Source organism: Myxine glutinosa, chromosome 1, assembly GCF_964187855.1.
Source record: "Myxine glutinosa chromosome 1, kmMyxGlut1.1, whole genome shotgun sequence".
Classification (NCBI taxonomy): Eukaryota; Metazoa; Chordata; class Myxini; order Myxiniformes; family Myxinidae; genus Myxine; species Myxine glutinosa.
The window spans coordinates 72,824,083-72,846,761 of record NC_136261.1 but is presented as its reverse complement, the minus strand read 5'-3'; the positions used below and the strand labels follow the sequence as shown (position 1 = coordinate 72,846,761).

Sequence of the window (22,679 nt, the reverse complement as noted above, 5' to 3'; positions counted from 1 at the left end):
ACACAGGGAAATTGCAGGCAGGATGATGTTCAGGCCAAACGCACCGACATGGTCATTCAGGAACGGCCCCGACCAGCTCTCCTCGGTCACAGCCGGGCCGCGATGATGGCAAGCAGGCGGTGGAAGGATCCTCGTAGTGCGTCTCCCGAACAAAAGGCAGATGATGAGGCAGGAAGGCGGAAAGGAATGTACGCGTCTCTCGGCGCAGCTGGCGGTTCCACAGCGCGTTCAGTAACCAGCGCGCTATCACTCACGTAACCCAATGCACAAGCTCAACTGAGCGTCACTTTAATATGAGCATGTATCTTGGTTCATGTGCGTCTTTCTCCGATCTCGTATCTTTCAAGCTCGACTGCTGACCGCGCTCCTTCAACTCCTCACTCAGTGCCAACTCACCGCCAACTCCTTGCTCGATGCTCGACTCCACTTACTGCTCCTGGTGGCTTTGCGCAACGGCTTATATCTGCCACGCCCTGAGCCTTCTCGAACCTTCCAACCACGCCCTGTGACGCAGTGCTGCAGCCACACCCTGTGAGCCCTGATTGGCGGCTCGCGCTTACCGTCAGCTTCTCTGCCACCATCATTCAGTCCCCACCCGACCCTCCAGGCCGGCCCCGTGTTAATTCGCGCCAAAAAGCCAAAGGCAGGACAAAGCGGCGTAAGAGGCATAAGGCAATGGAGGTGGGATACGGCAATGGAAGTACGAGAAGGACCTACTCTCATTACTCTACTCAACGCTTGCTTGTTAAAGTGGACATCTCTCTGACCATTCTCAGAGAGCCTCCTCAGCGTCGACGAGTCTGGCATTTCACTCAGGCCAACTGGCATGGTCTTCAAGCAGCCATCAATCATCTGGACTGGTCTCCCATCTCTACTGCCTCTGACATAAATTCTTCCTGGGAATTCTTCCAAAGCAAACTGCTCTCTCTCATGCACAGATTTATCCCATCTCGTCTTCTGTTGTCATACCCTTCCTCCCGTCCATGGTACACGGAATCTTGTGGTGAGGCTATTGCCCAGAAACAACTTGCTTTCGTCTCCTGGAAAGCAAATCCAACGGAAGGAAATCTCATTTCCTTTCACAAAGCCCGAAACATGTGTGTATCCACCCTCAGGAGAGCCAGGAAACAATATCTCTCCGTTCTCAGGACCGAACTCTCTTATCTGTCTCCCTCTTCCAAATCCTGGTGGCGTCTGGTCAAATCTGTTTCTGGTGTTTGTTCCCCCTCCATCCCCTCCCTCACCTCAAATGGCCACACGGCTGACTCCGCACGTGAAAAAGCTGAATGCCTCAACTCTGTGTTTGCCTCTAAATCTTGTGTCCCAAACCCATCCCTCTCTGTACCCACCGTACCCAGTCGTACCCAGCTGCTCCTGGACTCTGTGTCCTTTCCTCCTGACAAGGTGGAAAAGTTTCTGTCAACCCTCGACTCGGATTCTGCAACTGGACCTGACGGCATCAGCCCACGGGTCCTAAAATCCTGTTCTTCCGCTCTTTCACTCCCTCTCTCTGTTCTCTTCACCCTCTCTTTTGCTCAAGGTCATCTTCCATCTGCTTGGAAATCTGCCAACATCACCGCTTTGCACAAAAAAGGTGCAAAAACAGATCCCAGCAACTACAGACCAATCAGCCTTCTCCCAATTATCAGCAAAGTCATGGAATCCATCATTGCTTCAGATATGAAATCTTTCCTCTTCTCCAATGGCTTGATCTCTGATCATCAATTTGGTTTCAGACCTGGACACTCTACTCTGGACATGCTGCTTCTGCTTTCTCAACAATGGATGGAGGTCCTCAATGCCAAACAGGAAATTAGAGCAGTCTCCCTTGACATATCACGTGCCTTCGATACGGTCTGGCACCCCGCTCTGCTCACCAAACTCTCCTCTTTTGGTATCCATGGAAATATCCACGCATGGCTGGCGGACTTCCTCTCTAGTCGTAGTCAACGTGTGGCCCAGAATGGGTTTCTCTCATCTCCTCTTCCTGTTCAGGCTGGAGTTCCACAAGGCAGTGTTCTGGGCCCTGTGCTTTTTCTGGTCTTCATCAATGATCTCTCTGACTCTCTTGAAAATCCTCTGTATCTCTTTGCTGATGACTCTACTCTCTGTCGCTCCATTCTTCATCCCTCAGATCGGCAGTCTGCAGCCTCCTCACTCTCTGCAGACCTGGACAAATTCACAGACTGGGCAAACAAGTGGAACATGTCTTTCAATCCTGACAAATCTCACACTCTTACGATGTCTCTCCGAAAAGACCGACTGGACAACCTTCCCATCCACTTTCTGAATAATCCTCTCCAAGAAGTTCTGTCACTCAAGCTTTTGGGTCTCACTATCTGCAATGATCTTTCCTGGGAAAACCACATTTCAAATCTGGCCTCCAAAGCCAGTCGCCGACTGGGCATCCTCCATCGTGCGAAGTCCTTCCTTGGCACACCTGAGCTCCTCACCACATACAAGGCTTTCATCCGCAGCTCAATGGAATACTGCTCTCCCCTCTGGGCTGGTGCTCCTGCCTCACACCTAGCTCGCCTTCACGCTGTTGAAACCAAAGCATTCAGAATCATTGGAATCTCCCGCGATGAAGCTAACTCCAAGGGCCTCTCACTCACTCACCGCAGGCAGGTTGGGGGTCTTTCCGTCTTCTACCGACTCCTCTCTGGCCTTGCCCCCCCAGCTCTCTCTGGGCTCTGTCCCGCAAATATTCCTACAGGTCGCACAAGATCTGCCTGCAACCCTCTTATGGTCAAACTGCCAAAATCAAGACTTTCTGCTCACCTTCACTCCTTCATTCCTCTTTTCTCCCGCCTCTGGAACAAACTCCCTCACTCTCTTCAATCCCACTCCACCCTCCAGGTCTTTAAAACAGCTGTTCACCACCATCTCTTATCTTCCCCCATCCAAAACCTTGATCTTTTCTACCCCCGCTAATTTCACCCAAATTCCACTTTTTTGAAATACCAACTTCTGTCCTGGAAGTCCTTGGTGTCCTTGTGTTTTATACTTCTCCCTCCCCCCCCCCCTTTCCCACGCCTCCTCCCCCCAAGCCCTCTCCCTTCCACAAATCTCCCTGCTCTCAAATGTTGTGTTTGTGTGCTTCCCCTTCTCTCCCCATCTTGTTTTCCGCTCCCTCTTTTTATATATTTTGTTTGTCTGGTTGATTTGTTTGTGAAGTAAATGTTAGCTCTTTCACGAGCCTCGATTCAGTATCCAAAAAAAACAAAAAAACAAAAAAAAACGCAAAACTAACAGGAAAGGACTGTTCTCACACATACTGTGAAATAACTAAACTATCGCGAGGCTACGTGTTGTTTGTGTGACTAAATATGAGGGGGAAATTTAACCTTTATTAATATTATACAAAACTCAAAACCGCAACAATATATATATATATATATATATATATATATATATATATATATATATATATATATAAATAAATATATATATATATATACATATAAAACACAGTTTGTGTGTGTGTGTGTGTGTGTGTGTGTGTGTGTGTGTGTGTAATGTTACCGATCGACTCCTAAACGGAGAGGCTCACGTGCTTGATATTTGGCATAGACATGGCCATTGAGCCTGGGACGAACATGGCCTACCTAAAAAAAATTATTTCATAATATTTTTTTACCATATTTTTACCTCAGCGCATTTCAGCGAGGAATATTATACACGGAATCTGAGCCGGTAGCAGAGCAGCGCGCTGATTCGCTCAGAGCGATCACGTGATGTTCCATCCCCGCCGCCAGACCATTGAACGGAAAATATATCAAATCAATGACCATTGCCATTCACACCACATAGGTGGAGATGCAGCTACCGGGCGCCATCTTGGTTGGCACTCGATGCTGGGCGATGGTGATTCCCATCACAAGTTTGCACGTAATTCAGAGCGAAAAGCGATTGCGTTTTTTCACCTTTTGTGTGATCGTGTTTTGTGTCGATTTTGTGCGATATGAATTGAACGTCTTTGAAACAGCTGTGAAACGTCTTTCCACAACCCTTCCGTAACCGATTGGACAGTTTATTGCCGCTCAAAATGGCATTTTAACAGTTGTCTGGCTTTTAAAATCTGGGACACGTTCAAAACAAACGAGATCCACGAAGCGAGTTGGTCGAGTGGTGCTAACCAAGCTCCTCCCCCCTCCCCTCCCCCTCCACCCTACCCCCTCCCCTTTCCCCCTTCCCTTCCCCCTTCCCCACTTACCCTCCCCCTCCTCCCCCCTCTCCTCTCCTCCCCCTCCCGACCCCTCCTCCTCCCCATCCCTCTCCCCCTCCCTCCCCCTCCTCTCCCCTCCCCCTCCTCTCCCCTCCCCCTCCTCCTCCCCTTCCCCCACCTCTCCCTCCCCTCCCCCTCCCCTCCCCCCTCCTCTCCCCTCCCCCTCCTCTCCCTCTCCTCCTCCCCTTCCCCCACCTCTCCCTCCCCTCCCCTCCCCTCCCTCTCCCTCTCCCTCCCCCTCCTCTCCCTCCCCCTCCCCCCTCTCCTCTCCTCCCCCTCCCGACCCCTCCTCCTCCCCATCCCTCCCCCTCCTCTCCCCTCCCCCTCCTCTCCCCTCCCCCTCCTCCTCCCCTTCCCCCACCTCTCCCTCCCCTCCCCCTCCCCTCCCCCCTCCTCTCCCCTCCCCCTCCTCTCCCTCTCCTCCTCCCCTTCCCCCACCTCTCCCTCCCCTCCCTCTCCCTCTCCCTCCTCTCCCTCCCCCTCCCCCTCCTCTTCCCCCACCTCCCCCTCCCTCCCCTCCCCCCTCTCCCTCCCCCTCCCCTCCCCCCTCTCCCTCCCCCTCCCCTCCCCCCTCTCCACCTCCCCTCCCCCCTCCGCCCTCCCCTTCCCCCCTACCTCCTCCCTTCCCCCTCCACCCTACCTCCTCCCTTCCCCCTCCCTTCCCCCCCTTCCCCTTCCCCCTCCCTTCCCCCTACACCCTACCCCCTCCCCTTCCCCCCTTACCCTGCCCCTTTCCCCACCTCCCCCTCCCCCTCCCCTTCCCCCTCCCCTCCCATCCCCTCCTGTCCCCTCCCGTCCCCTCCCCCTCCTCTCCCCCTCCCCTCCCCTCCCGTCCCCTCCCCCTCCCCTCCCCCCTCCCCTTCCCCCTCCCCCCATCCCCCTCCCCCTCTCCTCCCCTCCCGCCGTTTCCCTCCCCTCCCCCGCCCGGCAATGCCGGGTACTTCTGCTAGTATATATATACACACACTAGCTTGGCTTGGCTCGCTGCGCTCGCCTCACCAAGCGTCGTTACTGAGGAACTGGCTTATTTTAGCTGAGGATAATGACTGTACCTGAGTTGCTGTGTTGTCATGATTTTCACCAATCATGATACAAACAATTATTTTGCACAAATGTATTTGTTGTGTTTGTGATATTAAAGCGCGGCGTTACGCGCGCTGCTTGTGAGCAAGGAGGAAGCGGACAAGCGGTAACATATAAACGTCTTTATTGTAAGACTACACTGTAACACTAAACTCCTCCGGGCTGGTCGCCCGGGGTATATCATGAGGCCACGCCTACCCCTCGGGCGTGGCCACCGCCCACTCGGTGCGTGGAATGATGTCACCACGCCAGTGGGCTTTTGTGTCCGCCACACGCGCCCCCCCAGAATTCCCGCGCACCTGGAGGGCCAGTTTGCGGGGCAGACGAATGACCCGGCCGAAGCGCCCCCTGGCGATCGGCGGCGTCCGGGGTGCAGGGATACCAGGTGGGATGCCCCTGGCTGCCCCTGGGATGGGTGCAGGACCGGGGGGCGCCGTGGCGGCGGGGCTGGGCGGTGCCGGGGGTCCGCCCGCAGGAGGGCGGCCCCGACGTGGGGGTCGGGCCACTGGCGGTGGATGGACCACATCGAGGTGGGCCGGCTTGAGGCGGTCTACCGAAACGCGGTCAGGAGTACCGCCGATGTCCAGGGTGAAGTGCTTCGCCCCGGTCTCCAGCACGCGGAAAGGCCCGTCGTACGGGGGCCGCAGTGGTGTCCGATGGGCATCGTGGTGGACGAAGACGTACTCCGCCGTGCGAAGCTCCGGGGCGACGTGCGTCGGTGGGTGCCCGTGGCATGCCGTTGGCACTGGGGCGAACCTCTGGGCGGTCTCTTGCAGAGCGGAGCGCTGCTGTGCCGCGGACCATGGTGCCGTGGAGTCGGGGAGGAACTCGCCCGGCACCCGCAGTGGTTGCCCGAAGACCAACTCCGCCGTGGATGCGCGCAGGTCCTCCTTGGGCGCCGTCCGGAGGCCCAGCAGGACCCAGGGGAGCCTGTCGACCCAGCCGCCGTCGCGGAGGGTGGCCCGGAGCGCGGCCTTCAATGAGCGGTGAAATCGCTCACACAGGCCGTTAGCCTGGGGGTGGTAGGCCGTGGTTCGGTGCAGCCGGACCCCGAGCCCCTGCGCAACCGCCCCCCAGAGCTCCGAGGTGAACTGGGGGCCGCGGTCGGATGAGATGTCTGAGGGGGCGCCGAACCGGGCGACCCAGGTGGCGATGAAAGCCTGCGCGACATCGGCCGCCGTTGTCGACGCCAAGGGCACGGCCTCCGGCCACCGGGTGGTGCGGTCCACCATGGTGAGGACGTAGGTGAAACCCCGCGAGGGGGGCAGAGGTCCCACCAGGTCCACGTGGACGTGGTCAAACCGGCGTTCCGGCACCGTGAACGGGGCCAACGGGGCCTGGGTGTGCCGGTGCACCTTGGCGCGCTGGCACGCGAGGCACGTCCTGGCCCAGCCGCGGACGGCCTTCCGGAGGCCATGCCAGACGAACTTGTCGGCGATCAGCCTTTGGGAGGCCCTCGCGCCCGGGTGGGACAGGCCGTGGATGGCGTCAAACACCTGGCGCTGCCAGCCCGCGGGCACAATGGGGCGAGGACGCCCAAGGGAGACGTCGCACAAGAGAGCCGCGCCCGTGCCGTCGAACGGCACCTCGGTGACGCGGAGGCCCGTGACGGCGGTCCGCAAGGCCTGGACGTCGGGGTCAGCGGCCTGGTCCGCTGCCATCCGGGCATAGTCGATGCCGAGGTGGACTGCGTGGGCGACGGCCCGGGAAAGGCAATCCGCCACCGGGTTGTCCTTCCCCGCGACGTGCTGGATGTCCGTCGTGTACTCGGACACGGCCGAGAGGTGACGCTGCTGCCGGGCCGACCACGGCTCGGTGACCTTGCCCATCGCGAAGATCAGCGGCTTGTGGTCGACGAAGGCAGTGAACGCCCGGCCCTCGAGCAGATGGCGGAAGTGCCTGACCGCCAAGTGAAGTCCGAGCAACTCGCGGTCGAAGGTACTGTAACGGCGTTCGGGCGGGCGAAGCTGCCGGCTAAAGAACGCCAGCGGTTGCCAAGCTCCACGCACCCATTGCTCGTGCACCGCGCCCACCGCGTAGTCCGAGGCATCGGTGGTGAGGGCGATCGGTGCATCGGGCGCCGGGTGCGCGAGCATGGTGGTGTTAGCCAAGGCGAGCTTCGCGCCCGTGAACGCCGTGTCCATCTCCTCGGTCCAGGTAACGTCGCCTTTGCCCGGCTTACCTCGGAGAGCTTCGTGCAGGGGGCGCAGGAGCTGGGCGATACGGGGCAGGAACCGATGGTAAAAGTTCACCATGCCCAGGAACTCCTGCAGCCCTCTGATCGTGCGGGGGCACGGAAACCCCTTCACCGCCTCCACCTTGGCCGGCAGGGGGACGGCGCCGTGCCTGGTGACACGGTGCCCCAGAAAATCGATTGTGGCGGCGCCGAACCGGCACTTTGCGGGGTTCACAATCAGGCCATGCTGGCCCAGGCGTTCGAAGAGCGTGCGGAGGTGGCGTAGGTGCTCTTCGCGGGACGCGCTGGCGACGAGGATATCGTCCAGGTAGACGTAGACAAAATCCAAGTCGCGCAGGACGCTGTCCATCAGTCGCTGGAACGCCTGAGCCGCATTCTTCAGACCGAAGGGCATGCGCAGGAACTCGAAGAGTCCGAATGGCGTGATGACCGCCGTCTTCGGGACGTCCTCCGGCCTGACGGGGACCTGATGGTAGCCGCGTATGAGGTCCACCTTCGAGAAGAAGGACCTGCCCGCCAAACGGGCGGAAAAGTCCTGAATGTGGGGGACGGGGTAGCGGTCGGGAGTCGTGGCGTCATTGAGACGGCGAGAGTCCCCGCACGGTCGCCATCCCCCGCCGGGCTTCGGCACGATGTGCAGCGGCGACGCCCAAGCGCTCTCTGAGCGCCGAACGATGCCGAGTCGCTCCAGGGTAGCGAACGCCGCTTTTGCCACCGCCAGCTTCGTCGGCTCGAGGCGGCGTGCCCGGGCATAGACCGGTGGCCCGACGGTGGGGATGTGATGGGCCACCCCGTGCTTGATGGCCCCCGCCGAGAAGGTGGGCCGCGTGAGGGCCGGGAAGCCGGCGAGGAGGCGGGTGAATGCGTCCGCTGCCGGAAGCGTACAGACCAACGTGGCCGGAACCGAATCGTTCGGCAAGCCGCTTGGCAAGCCGCTCGTTGAGCTGGGCAACGCACATGCGAGCGAGCTGAACGTCTCGGCCTGGACAAGCCGTCTGCGCTTGACGTCGACCAGGAGCCCATTAGCGCACAGGAAGTCCGCGCCAAGCAGTGCCATGGGCACGTCGGCGGTGACGAACATCCATCGGAAAACCTGCCCTCCAAACCGCAGAGAGAGGCAGCGTTTTCCGTACGTACGGATGGGCGTCCCGTTCGCGGCAAGCAGCGCGGGGCCCCCACCCGCGGCGTGCTTGTCTGACGTGCCGGCGGGAATGACACTCACCTGTGCTCCCGTGTCGCACAGGTAACGGCGCCCGGAGAAGGTGTCCGTTATGAACAGCAGGCTGCTCGAACGGCCGGCGCTCATTGCCACAATTGAGCGCCGGCCCGGGCGTTTCCCGACCCGTTGAAGGAGCACGGCGGATGACACCGCCGAGCTTCGTGGCCGAACTTGGCGTGGAACCAGCACCAGGTGGTGGAGCTGGAGGAGTGCGGCTGGCTCCGCCAGGCCGGTGGAGTCGACGGGTTTCCCCGCGGTGGCGGTTTTCGCCGCGGCGGTGGGCGGGGCGTGGCGGCGTTCACGAGGTGCGTATCAGCATGCTGCTGAACCACAGCGTGCTGTAGAAGATGATGCTGTGGAACATCAGCGTGCTGTAGAAGATGATGCTGTGGAACATCAGCGTGCTGTAGAAGATGATGCTGTGGAACATCAGCGTGCTGTAGAAGATGATGCTGTGGAACATCAGCGTCGAAGGCCGTGACGGCCACGCCAACGCTCGCCCGCGTGTCCGAAGCGGCGAAGTACTTGTCCGCCTCGGCCGCCAATGCTCGGGGTTCCGTTAGCCCGGTCCCGGCCAACGCGAGGCGAACCTGCGCTGGAAGTTGGCGACGGAAAAGCGCCCGGAATAGCGAACCGGGGGCTTCGTCGCCCAACAGTGACAGCATATGGTCCATTCGGACCGACGGGCGCGTCTCACCGAGCTCGGGGAGATCCAGGAGGCGGTCGGCCCGTGCGTCGTCCGTGAGGCTGAACGTGGCTAGGAGTAGCCGCTTGAGTGCCTCGTACTTGTGGCCGTCCGGTGGGTGGCGAAGGACGGACACAACTCGAGCGGCCGTGCCGGGCCCGAGGGAGGCGACGACGTGGCAGTAGCGCGTGTCATCGCCGGTGAGGTGCCGAAGCTGAAATTGGGCTTCGGCCTGGACGAACCAGACTTCGGCCTGAGCCTCCCAAAATTCCGGAAGTTTGACGAAGGCGGCCATGGCGATGGCGTCGCGTGTGGAAGGATCGCTCCGGCAGATCCAACGTCGAGGGTCACCAGTAAAGCGCGGCGTTACGCGCGCTGCTTGTGAGCAAGGAGGAAGCGGACAAGCGGTAACATATAAACGTCTTTATTGTAAGACTACACTGTAACACTAAACTCCTCCGGGCTGGTCGCCCGGGGTATATCATGAGGCCACGCCTACCCCTTGGGCGTGGCCACCGCCCAGTCGGTGCGTGGAATGATGTCACCACGCTAGTGGGCTTTTGTGTCCGCCACAATATTATATTTTTATGGGCAATTTAGGTTGAAGATTTAGGTTGAATGTTTTTTTTTGAAGAAAGAACCACTCAGCACGCACATACATAGGGGAGGGGTAGGTGCAGACTGGAAATTTGGGACGATTACACCTCACCACCAAGTAATTCAAAATACCTCACCACCAAGTAATTCAAAACACCTCACCACCAAGTAATTTAAAACACCTCACAGCCATCAAACACGTAACAAAAACACCTCACCACCACGAAATTAAAAACACCTCACCACCACGAAATTAAAAACACCTCACAGCCATAAAACAGTTAATAAAAACACCTCACAGCCACGAAATTAAAAACACCTCACGACCAAGTAATTCAAAACACCTCACCACCACGTAATTCAAAACACCTCATCACCAACTAATTCAAAACACCTCACCACCATATAATTAAAAACACGTCACCACCATATAATTAAAAACACGTCACCACCACGTAATTATAATTACCTCACCACCACGTAATTCAAAACACCTCATCACCAACTAATTCAAAACACCTCACCAGCATATAATTAAAAACACCTCACCACCACGTAATTATAATTACCTCACCACCACGTAATTCAAAACACCTCATCACCAACTAATTCAAAACACCTTACCACCATATAATTAAAAACACGTATCCACCACGTAATTATAATTACCTCACCACCACGTAATTATAATTACCTCACCACCACGTAATTCAAAACACCTCATCACCAACTAATTCAAAACACCTCACCACCATATAATTAAAAACACGTCACCACCATATAATTAAAAACACGTCACCACCACGTAATTATAATTACCTCACCACCACGTAATTCAAAACACCTCATCACCAACTAATTCAAAACACCTCACCACCATATAATTAAAAACACGTCACCACCACGTAATTATAATTACCTCATCACCAACTAATTCAAAACACCTCCACCACCTAATTAAAAATACCTCACCACCACGTAATTCAAAACACCTCGCCACCATGTGATATTAAAACACCTCACCACCACGTCATTTAAAAACACCTCACCACCACATAATTCAAAATACCTCACCACCACGTGATTCAAAACCACCACAACGTTATTAAAAACACTTCACAACCACGGAAACAAAAGTTTGAGGGAGTCCTTAAGTGACAACACAGACACTGCCCAGATGTGTAGATATATAGATAAATGACTGTACCCGAGTTGCCGTTTTGTCATGGTTTAAACCAGTCATAATTCAAACAATTATTTTGCACAAATGTATTTGTAACATACGTGATATCACATTTTATAAACAATTGAAGTTGAAAAAAAAAATTCCCCAAAAAAATTCCGAAAAAAAATAAATAAAAAAATTGGAAAATTTTACAAAGAAAATACCCTTAGGACATACCGACGGGAGAGATATGTGCATACCAGAAGTTTGGTACGATTTCACAAAAGTTTGAGAAAGTAGTTCAGTGAGAAGACAACACAACATCGGACAACACAGGACAGGCGCTGCACAGATATACATATATATACATATATACATATATATATATATATATATATATATATATATATATATATATATATATATATATATATATATATACTGTATATATATATATATATATATATATATATATATATATATATATATATATATATATATATATATATATATATATAGTTGCGGTTCTGCAAACCGGCCCCGAAGGTAATTGCACCCAACATACAGGTAGGTCCCTGGTGGCCAAGCCTTGGGGCGGATGGAGCGAGCGCATCGATTAGGGCCAGACCAAGCCAAGCTTACACATATCTTTGAATTCTCACACAGACAATCGGTTATTTATGTCATGCATTCTTTTCTTCGTTATTTTTATTACATAGTTACGTATCCCCCCCCCCCCCCCTCCCTCACTTTTTTGATGAGGGGGAATTATCCCCGCCATTTTCTACTCCAATATAACATAAAATGCGTTGCTCTGTTCAATCCACACAGGCCCGGATGTGGGATGCTCGCCAAATACATCATCTATTTATGTATAAATCAATATGAACTTTCCCCAAATACGTTATCTATCTATAATTCCAGTAATCTCTGTCTGTACGTTTGTACGTTTGTACGTTTGTCTGTCTGTGACCGCTGTTTCTCGACAACCACGGGTCCGATATACTTTTAACTTGCCAGGTATATTGCTGGGGACCCGAGGATGTGCCTTTTCAAGGTTTCATATTAATCGGACAATTACTTACCGAGCTATGTCCAAAAAACGATTCAACCAATCAGAGAGCAGCGAACGATCGCGTGTGCCGGCGTTGCGAATGGACCAAACCATTCCATGTAAATAGAGGGGGGGGGGTTCTGTGGTCGTTGCGAATGGACGAAACCATTTCATGTAAATAGAGGGGGGGGGATTGTCACTGTACTCGCAAGCCGTTCGCCGTTCGCTTTGGCGTTGCGAATGGACCAAACCATTTCATGTAAATAGAGGGGGGGGGGATATAATTTTAGATAGATATATAGTACGGGCATATATATAGTACGGGCATGCCCTAGTCTATCTATAATTCCAGTAATCTCTGTACGTTTGTACGTTTGTACGTTTGTCTGTCTGTGACCGCTGTTTCTCGACAACCACGGGTCCGATATACTTTAAACTTGCCAGGTTTATTGCTGGGGACCCGAGGATGTGCCTTTTCAAGGTTTCATATTAATCGGACAATTACTTACCGAGCTATGTCCAAAAAACGATTCAACCAATCAGAGAGCAGCGAGCTATCGCGTGTGCCGAACGTGGCGGACACACTCTGCCTCGGATGGCACATTTGAGAGCGTATTCATTTATTTCACGTTTGCAAACTATGTTGGCGTTAAACTATGTTTTACAACTAATAAAAACGAATTTGCGATTCATTCGCTTTCCTGCGCGTTTGTGCACGGGATGGCGATTTCTTTACCAAACTCCGGAAGCCGTTCGCTTTGGACCAAACCATTCCATGTAAATAGAGGGGGGGGGGGATTGTCACCACTCGCAAGCCGTTCGCTTTGGACCAAACCATTTCATGTAAATAGAGGGGGGGGGGATATAATTTTAGATATAGATATAGTACGGGCATGCCCTAGTCTATCTATAATTCCAGTAATCTCTGTCTGTACGTTTGTTTGTCTGTGACCGCTGTTTCTCGACAACCACGGGTCCGATATACTTTTAACTTGCCAGGTATATTGCTGGGGACCCGAGGATGTGCCTTTTCAAGGTTTCATATTAATCGGACAATTACTTACCGAGCTATGTCCAAAAAACGATTCAACCAATCAGAGAGCAGCGAACGATCGCGTGTGCCGAACGTGGCGGGCACACTCTGCCTCGGATGGCACATTTGAGAGCGTATTCATTTATTTCACGTTTGCAAACTATGTTGGCGTTAAACTATGTTTTACAACTAATAAAAACGAATTTGCGTTTCATTCGCTTTCCTGCGCGTTTGTGCACGCGATGGCGATTTCTTTACCAAACTCCGGAAGCCGTTCGCTTTGGACCAAACCATTGCATGTAAATAGAGGGGGGGGATTGTCACCACTCGCAAGCCGTTCGCTTTGGACCAAACCATTTCATGTAAATAGAGGGGGCGGGGGGGGGGGGATATAATTTTAGATATAGATATAGTACGGGCATGCCCTAGTCTATCTATAATTCCAGTAATCTCTGTGTGTATGTGTGTGTGTATGTATGCGACAACGATTTCTCGACAACTACCGGTCCGATATACTTGAAACTTGCCAGGTATATTGCTGGGGACCCGAGGATGTGCCTTTTCAAGGTTTGAAATTAATCGGACAAGTACTTACCGAGCTATGGCGATTTAGCCGTTCGCCGTTCGCTTTGGCGTTGCGAATGGACCAAACCATTCCATGTAAATAGAGGGGGGGGGGGGTTCTGTGGTCGTTGCGAATGGACGAAACCATTTCATGTAAATAGAGGGGGGGGATTGTCACTGTACTCGCAAGCCGTTCGCCGTTCGCTTTGGCGTTGCGAATGGACCAAACCATTTCATGTAAATAGAGGGGGGGGATATAATTTTAGATAGATATATAGTACGGGCATATATATAGTACGGGCATGCCCTAGTCTATCTATAATTCCAGTAATCTCTGTACGTTTGTACGTTTGTTTGTCTGTGACCGCTGTTTCTCGACAACCACGGGTCCGATATACTTTTAACTTGCCAGGTATATTGCTGGGGACCCGAGGATGTGCCTTTTCAAGGTTTCATATTAATCGGACAATTACTTACCGAGCTATGTCCAAAAAACGATTCAACCAATCAGAGAGCAGCGAACTATCGCGTGTGCCGAACGTGGCGGACACACTCTGCCTCGGATGGCACATTTGAGAGCGTATTCATTTATTTCACGTTTGCAAACTATGTTGGCGTTAAACTATGTTTTAAAACTAATAAAAACGAATTTGCGATTCATTCGCTTTCCTGCGCGTTTGTGCACGCGATGGCGATTTCTTTACCAAACTCCGGAAGCCGTTCGCTTTGGACCAAACCATTTCATGTAAATAGAGGGGGGGGGATATAATTTTAGATATAGATATAGTACGGGCATGCCCCACGGAGGTATATAATATGGAGAGCCAATTGGCCACCTCGCAGCATTAGCCGCCGTGAAGCCACCGGAAATAGTCTGGCGGCCATATTGGGAAGCCGATCGTAAGCCTGTCAAAGCAAAGGCGTGGCGCACTGATGATGCAGCTGGAGCGAATTTTAGGACCGCCGACTATTTAATTAATATAGAATACTAATATTTGAACTGATATTCGGGCTCAGAATCCCGTTCTTTAAGGAAATGGTGTTCATTAAGTTTGAAGTTGGTTCTAGACGCATTTTTCCTGGGGAATCCAATGGTTTAGAGCTTGTTTGAAAAAAAAGTGCCCAAAATTACCGCTCGGTGTTCTTTATCGTTCTTCTCATGACCCAATCACCCACTAGTAGGAATAAGAATCCTGACATGTTACACCCCTGTTTAACTCCTGTCTTCACCTTGAACCATTCTGTTGTTTCACCTTGGTCGACGACCGCACATTGAAAGTCTTGGTAAAGGGCTTTTACAAGGTTCACTAATTTTCCAGGTATGCTGTATTTCTTCATTATGACCCAGACTTTCTCTGGGCAAGGAGTCGAAAGCTTTCTAGAAATCTATAAAATTGAGGTACATCGTCGTTTGCCATTCTTTGGCTTGTTCTATAATGTTCCTCAATATAAAGATCTGATTTGTTGTTATGTTATATGATGTTAGTTAATTCAGTCATTATATTGTAACTAAGATGTGTATGTTTCTATTACCGAGATGTTAGAAACCACGCAGATATAATGATAACCAGAGTTTATTCTACACTGACATGGGTCAGCAACACATCAACAGTGAGTCAGTCACATAAATGACATGAAACGCTGTCATGTAGTTAACCCACACAGTTCACAGTTAACCCACAAAACACACCCACACCATGTAGAGATGAGGTCGCTCTTATATTTCAGCTTGCTCTGGTGTTGCCTCACTGGTGAGCAAACAGGACCAGTTTGCAATATTTTTTCCTGATGCGCTCTTCCTTCATGTCATCATCGAGTGTTCTCACAACATGATGGAAACGTATCTTGCTGTATGATTGTGATACAGAATGTATTAAAGCAAACACATGGTTGCTGTCTGCCTCACAGTCAAACATGTGCCGATCCAAGGAAGCAAATGTAGACCGACCGACCTCAGAAAGGACAGAAGTGGAAATTGCCACTCTTATCCCACTTTCACGAGGCATTTTGCCATTGGTTACAGCCAGGAGCCTCTTGACACAGCGTTCAGTCGCCTCACAGACACGAACAACACTGTGCGAGGGAACTATGAGGCCACCCCTGTTCTTGGTAACAATCAGGCCGTACATTGGTGTGGTTTGCCATTCTTCGTTGTTACTGGTCAATGCAGAAAGACATTGGCTACACTTCAGAGTCTTCCTCACCATCCTCACCACATAGCCGGCAATATAGCCAACACATGACTCTGTAAAGATGGAAAGTTGCTCAAAATTTGGAATATCCGCATAGTCGTGGTCCTCTTTTGCCGGCGATCTCAACTCCAGGTCGTATCGTCTGGCCACCAACATGTCGTGACTCTCGTCAGGCACAGCCTGCTTTGCAACGCACTTGAAGGAAGCCGCATTCAGGATTCTGGTTGAGTCCTGTGCAGAACAGTTCCCACTTGCAGACTTGATGTCATGTCGCATCAAGAGGCGCTTATATGCGGCAACAAACTGCCGGGCCGTTGGGTTATTCCCACTTCCACATGCAATGCGGACCGCTCCAAAGAAAAGTTCAATGTGGTCTTGGCTCATTTTGTACGTGAGCAGGTATCGCAGGGGAGATGAGGCAGGTTTGACATATGTGAAATACAAAATTTTGACACTCTCTATGCAGATCATGAAACCAATGAAGGGGGTTTTCAAACGCGTATTGGTCATAACTTGACCATTCATGTTTTTGATGTTGGACAAGTAACTGTAGGCAGTATCCAGGAATGGCAGGAAAAGTCCTTCTCGTGATGTCATGATTGGTGCCTTGTAGTTTCGTGCCAATGGATTGCGAGAATTTAGAATGTCAAACAGTTTGTCCAATGTTTCAATGTATTGGCAGGTAGCCTCACTGCCCTGAAATTCTGATAGTTGCAAAGTGTCCCTGCAAAACCGAATTGCATCTGCCACATTAGTGCTCAATGTCTGAGCAGCTGTGTCCACCTTCATGACATTGCTCTTCCACTCGATGTGTTTCCGGGAGAGCTTATTTCCCAGACGCAAGCCTTCCCTCTTCTGCAGATCAAAGAGTGCCTGGATGTATTTCCACGCGATGACGTTTTTGTTGCCATCCTCCATCATTTTCATGGATCCAAGACAGTTTCTTGCAAGTTTAAGCATGTGACATGCATCGAGTACAACACAAATTTTCTTTTCGGGATTTGCTGGGTGGGGAAATGTTGGTTTCACATTCTGCGGCGTGATGTCGGCACCTAGCTCACGTAACATTGTCAAATGAGCGGACGGTCCATCGCAAGTTAAGGAAACCACCTCTGCACCGATATCATGCAATTTTAGTAGACATTGTGTCACCAAATTCGCCTGTTCCTTCCCCGACAATCCATTTATCATAAAGTATGCTACAGGCACTTTCCAACTGTCATTCAGCTTCCATTCCCCGATTCCGATTCCCCGATCGACGTGGGAGCCCCAGCTCCTTCACTAGCAGACAAGACAGCCGGCTTAACGTTCGCCAGGATGATCAGTCGCCCTGCCCGTGAAATACCAGGATCGGGATTCGTACCAGGACCCTGAACAACTTCCTGCCCTACCTACTGCTACTGCGAAGTGGGAAGGCAATGGCAAACCACCTAGTGCTGTAATTTATACAACCCTCATTTGCAGTTATTGGCATCAGATAGCTAAGGAAAAATAACAACTATTGAACAATAAACTTCCAATTTAGTTGCATGTTCGAGTCCGGTGTATTGTATTACTTGCCCTGATGGATGTGGACGAATGTCACAATCGGCTTCCCAATATGGCCGCCAAGCAACTTCCGCTAGCTTCAGCCGACAGCCGTCATTGGCTCTCCAGTTTATTATATACCTCCGTGGCATGCCCTAGTCTCTTAAATTGACATTGCGCTGGTGGGCATTATTTAATAACAGAGAGCTGTCACGGCTCGTGCTGGATTTCATTGGTCGAAGCACGGAGTGCATGGGGCACGCATACGTTAAAATGTATCACGTGATTAGTGATTAGGGAAGTGTGAAACCGGTAGATATCCCGCCCAGTGCTGTCTAACGATGTTCCTTCACGGTTTCTTCCGAAAGAGCCTCTTCGCTCGCCCATAGTGAAATTGTGAGGTAAGAAAAGTTTATTTAAATGTTGTTACATTGGAGAAAGTGCTAACTGAGCCAGAACTTATTCAATTTTGGTTAAGATTCAAATCCGGATACAAGTTTTAAAATCTTTAAGTGATTCTTCATCATTGAGTGATGATAGGGCCAAAAACTATTTATAGGATGATAATTCAAAAGGTTGTGCACGATTGATGACAAAACTTGGTAGATGAGTCGGTTCGGAAACAAGAACAAGCCAATTCGATTTTGGGTCAGTTCAGATACAGATCTAACCTATCGGTAGATACAAAACGTTAACTGTTCACCCTGGCGAGGTATGCTCTAGTTTATAAGTTCCATTCTAGTTTGTAAATGTTGTAGTCCAAACTTTATCGATGTACTCATTGTAATGGTACAGCACTGTACATACTTTATAGACGATCTAACATTCTAATTAGTAGATAAAGTCAAATGTGTTTTGTGGCCCCGCCCCCATCAGGCTGATTGACAGTCGTTGTCCCGCCCACACCTCTTGGCACGTCATTACCCGATGTGTAAATATGCAGTCACACCTACCTTTCGTGGAATCCTTTTCGTGGAATAAAACACAGTAGATTAGTGTTTGAACAAAGTACAGAGCTTAACCCAGTGTTACTGTCTGAAAAGAAGAATTACAAACAGGTTATTTTTGTTCTGTCACTTTTGTAGTTCAGCGATGATGTACAAATGTTTAACCCTTTGTGTGCTGCTGTCGCAGATTTGTCACAAGATGAATATTTTTTCTTCTGAAAATGACCCAAAAAATGTAATTTTTAAATGAGAATTTTGAAAAAAGAAGAAAAGATGCAGCACACAAAGGGTTAATGAGTGTTATTTGATGTGAAATCCTCCACAGACTGATTGGATGGTACTTTTATAGGTTTACAAGTTTGTGTCTTGGTAGGTTTTATTTTTTGAGGAATTGTGTGTCACTCTTACATAGGAAGTCTTCCGACCTCCTGATATATTGTCAATTCAATTTGAAATTTGATATCAGATTTCAAATTGGTCACTATCTATGTGATCTTACTATAATTCACCAAATGTCCGTCCGTCTGTCTGTCTGTTCGAAGGTACCGTAAAAACTGCTGAACCGATTGCAAAGATATTTTGGGTGAATAATCCTGGGATCTCCAGGAGTAAAATAGGCTATTTAGTTTTCCCAATTTCACCTTTAGTCTCCAGCATTCTTAGGTTTGGACTCCCGCATAACATTCGCGTTCGCATAACGTTCATTGTTCTCATTGTGACGATGCACGGACTCGATCGGACTCGGTGACCTTGGATAAAGACCTTTTATAAGTACACGGGTTGAATCCCTGCTTGAGAGAATTCCATCCCCCTCCCCGCCATCACGGCCATTTCTCCAACTCACAATCCCACGATATGTGGAAAGGACGACCCAAAACAAATTATATTCTTTTCAATTCGTATATAAACATCATTAAAAGTAAATAATGACCTCGGCGAAAGTTCAAACGTAGGACAGTTTATATAGGACACGGGTAGTTTATAAGGACACGGATATCCAAGGATAGTTTATAAGGACACTGGTTGAATCTCTACATGAGAGAATTCCACATAGCTATTTGGGCGGTGTATACGCTAACAGATCGCTGTCTCCATCGATCTTGCCAAGGCCGTAACAGCTATCGGCTCAAAATCCTTTTAACTGTTTATTTGGTACTTTTTACAATGAAGGAAACATTAACAATGTTGTTAAAAGTTTATTTTGCGATTGCGCATTGTCCATGCGCTCACGCTTTCGAAGTTAAGTAATTTTTTCACGATTGTGTTTTTGTCGTAACTGTATCTATCTTTCGGTGTGTATACTTATAGTGTGTCTTTAGTAAGATTCTCAGTGTTAATTTTTTCATACCTGCATACAAAATCGTCGGTTAATTCGTGTCACGTATTCTGAGGCCTAGTAGGCTTCCGTGTCCAACCTTGAGGCTTTGTTTTTCTGTCAGCGGTTCGTCGATTGCGCTGCAATTACTTTCGTTCCCTGTTTTTTGTCCGTCTTTCACCCCATACTTCCTTGTTTAAAATCTCAACTCAGAAAAAAACAAAAAAACATTTCCTTCTCTGTTCCTATTCGTTTATTGGTTGTTCTTATTTGCTCGTTCGTTCTTTGACCACGTTGTTCGTGATCACATGATCACGTTGTTAAAAATGTTTAAACTTTCCCCTGAAAAACTATTCTGTCGTATATTATAACACCTTTTTCTTCTTCTTCTATAAAAGGATGCTTTCGACTTGCTCACCAAATCTATTCATTCCAAAAAAAAATTCCATCTCTAACAGTTCCTCTTTTCTACATTCCCGAAACTCCTGCACTCCACCCCTCCTTCAGCGTCCTCAAACGTATTTTTGACTCGAAGGTCTCAAACTCATTTTGCAATAAATGTTCGTTTCCCATTAATCGTACACTTTTCAAAATCCAATCTCACCCTTCCCTCCAAAACTTCCCCATCACCCCTCCCCTCCAAAACTTCCCCATCACCCCTCCCCTCCAAATCTACCCCCTTGCCCCTCCCCTCCTAATCTTCCCCAACACTCCTTCCCTCCAAAACTTCCCCATCACCCCTCGCCTCCAAAACTTCCCCCATCACCCCTCCCCTCCAAATCTACCCCCTTGCCCCTCCCCTCCAAATCTTCCCCATCATCCATCTCTTTCAAATATTTCCCCTGCCCCTCCCCTCCAAATCTTCCCCATCACCCATCCCTTTCAAATCTTCCCCATCACCCATCCCTTTCAAATCTTCCCCATCACCCCTTCCCTCCAAAACTTCCCCATCACCCCTCCCCTCCAAAACTTCCCCATCACCCCTCCCCTCCAAATCTTCCCCATCACCCATCTCTTTAAAATCTTCCCCCTTGCCCCTCCCCTCCAAATCTTCCCCATCACCCATCCATTTCAAATCTCCCCCCTTGCCCCTTCCCTCCTAAACTCCCCCCACACCCCTCCCCTCCGAGACTCTCCCTCGCTCCTCCCCTCCTAGACTCCCCTCTCACCCCTCCTCCTCAAAGTGTCCTGTCCGCTTCTTCCCCCTTCCAACTTTCACCTTCATCTCCCCCAACCTTCTGCCTCGCTCTTCCCCCTCCTCAAATAACACCTCACTGTGCCTCACCCAATCACCATCAAACCTTTTGTCCGCCCCATTCTTCCCTTTCTCCCAGCTATTCTGAAATCTCTGACACACCTTCAACAGCTCTCCCTACCTCTTCCTCCTCTTCCACATCTTACCCTACCCCTCCCCCCCCTTTTCTGTATCCGATGCTCCCCCTTCCTCTTCATTAATGGTATGGAGCTCAAACATCCAGGGCCTTCGCTCAAACTTTTCTCATCCAACTGAAGACAATCTCAGTTCCTTCCACCAAGCTCGGAACAAGTGTGTGTCTACCCTCAGGAGTGCCAGGAAGCACTAACTCTCCACACTCAAGAATGAACTCTCAAACCTGTCTCCTTCCTCCAAATCCTGGTGGCATCTGGTCAAATCCGTTTCTGGTGTTTGTTCCCCCTCCCTCCCCTCCCATAACTAAAACGGCTACACGGCTGACTCCGCACGTGAAAAAGCTGAATGCTTCAACTCTGTGTTTACCTCTAAATCTTGTGTCCCAAACCCATCCCTCTCTGTACCCACCATACCCAGTCATACGCAGCTGCCCCTGGACTCTGTCTTTTCCTCCTGACAAGGTGGAAAAGTTTCTGTCAACCCTCGACTCTGATTCTGCAACTGGACCTGACGGCATCAGCCCACGGGTCCTAAAATCCTGTTCTTCCGCTCTTTCGCTCCCTCTCTCTGTTCTCTTCACCCTCTCTTTTGCTCAAGGTCATCTGCCATCTGCTTGGAAATCTGCCAACATCACCGCTTTGCACAAAAAAGGTGCAACAACAGATCCTAGCAACTACAGACCAATCAGCCTTCTCCCAATTATCAGCAAAGTCATGGAATCCATCATTGCTTCAGATAAGAAATCTTTCCTCTTCTCCAATGGCTTGATCTCTGATCATCAATTTGGTTTTAGACCTGGTCACTCTACTCTGAACATGCTGCTTCTGCTTTCTCAACAATGGATGGAGGTCCTCAATGCCAAACAGGAAATTAGAGCTGTCTCCCTTGACATATCACGTGCCTTCGATATGGTCTGGCACCCTGCTCTGCTCACCAAACTCTCCTCCTTTGGTATCCATGGAAATCTCCACGCATGGCTGGCGGACTTCCTCTCTAGTTGTAGTCAACGTGTGGCTCTGAATGGGTTTCTGTCATCTCCTCTTCCTGTTCAGGCTGGAGTTCCCCAAGGCAGTGTTCTGGGCCCTGTGCTTTTTCTGGTCTTCATCAATGATCTCTCTGACTCTCTTGAAAATCCTCTCTATCTCTTTGCTGATGACTACTCTCTATCGCTCCATTCCTCATCCCTCAGATCGGCAGTCTGCAGCCTCCTCACTCTCTGCAGACCTGGACAAAATCACAGACTGGGCAAACAAGTGGAACATGTCTTTCAATCCTGACAATCTCACATTCTTACGATGTCTCTCCGAAAAGACCGACTGGACAACCTTCCCATCCACTTTCTGAATAATCCTCTCCAAGAAATTCTGTCACTCAAGCTTTTGGGTCTCACTATCTGCCATTATCTTTCCTGGGAAAACCACATTTCAAATCTGGCCTCCAAAGCCAGTCGCCGACTGGGCATCCTCCGTCATGCGATGTCCTT

The 22,679-nt window shown here is 50.5% G+C and overlaps 2 protein-coding genes across 4 annotated transcripts in view; one reads left to right on the top strand and one right to left on the bottom strand.

The window, feature by feature from the left end:
• The window catches only part of LOC137425091 (uncharacterized), an 891,893-nt gene that overhangs the window by 24,495 nt on the left and 844,719 nt on the right, over positions 1-22,679 (bottom strand). The window lies entirely within an intron of this gene.
• Positions 17,833-22,679, top strand: part of ST3GAL3 (ST3 beta-galactoside alpha-2,3-sialyltransferase 3) — a 237,833-nt gene continuing 232,986 nt past the window's right edge. Inside the window, exon 1 of one of the 3 annotated variants that reach the window (XM_068097181.2) lies at positions 17,833-17,945. The gene's annotated coding sequence lies outside the window, so the exon portion shown is untranslated. The remainder of the gene's footprint in view (positions 17,946-22,679) is intronic. The other 2 variants (XM_068097178.2, XM_068097179.2) reach the window with 2 other exon arrangements.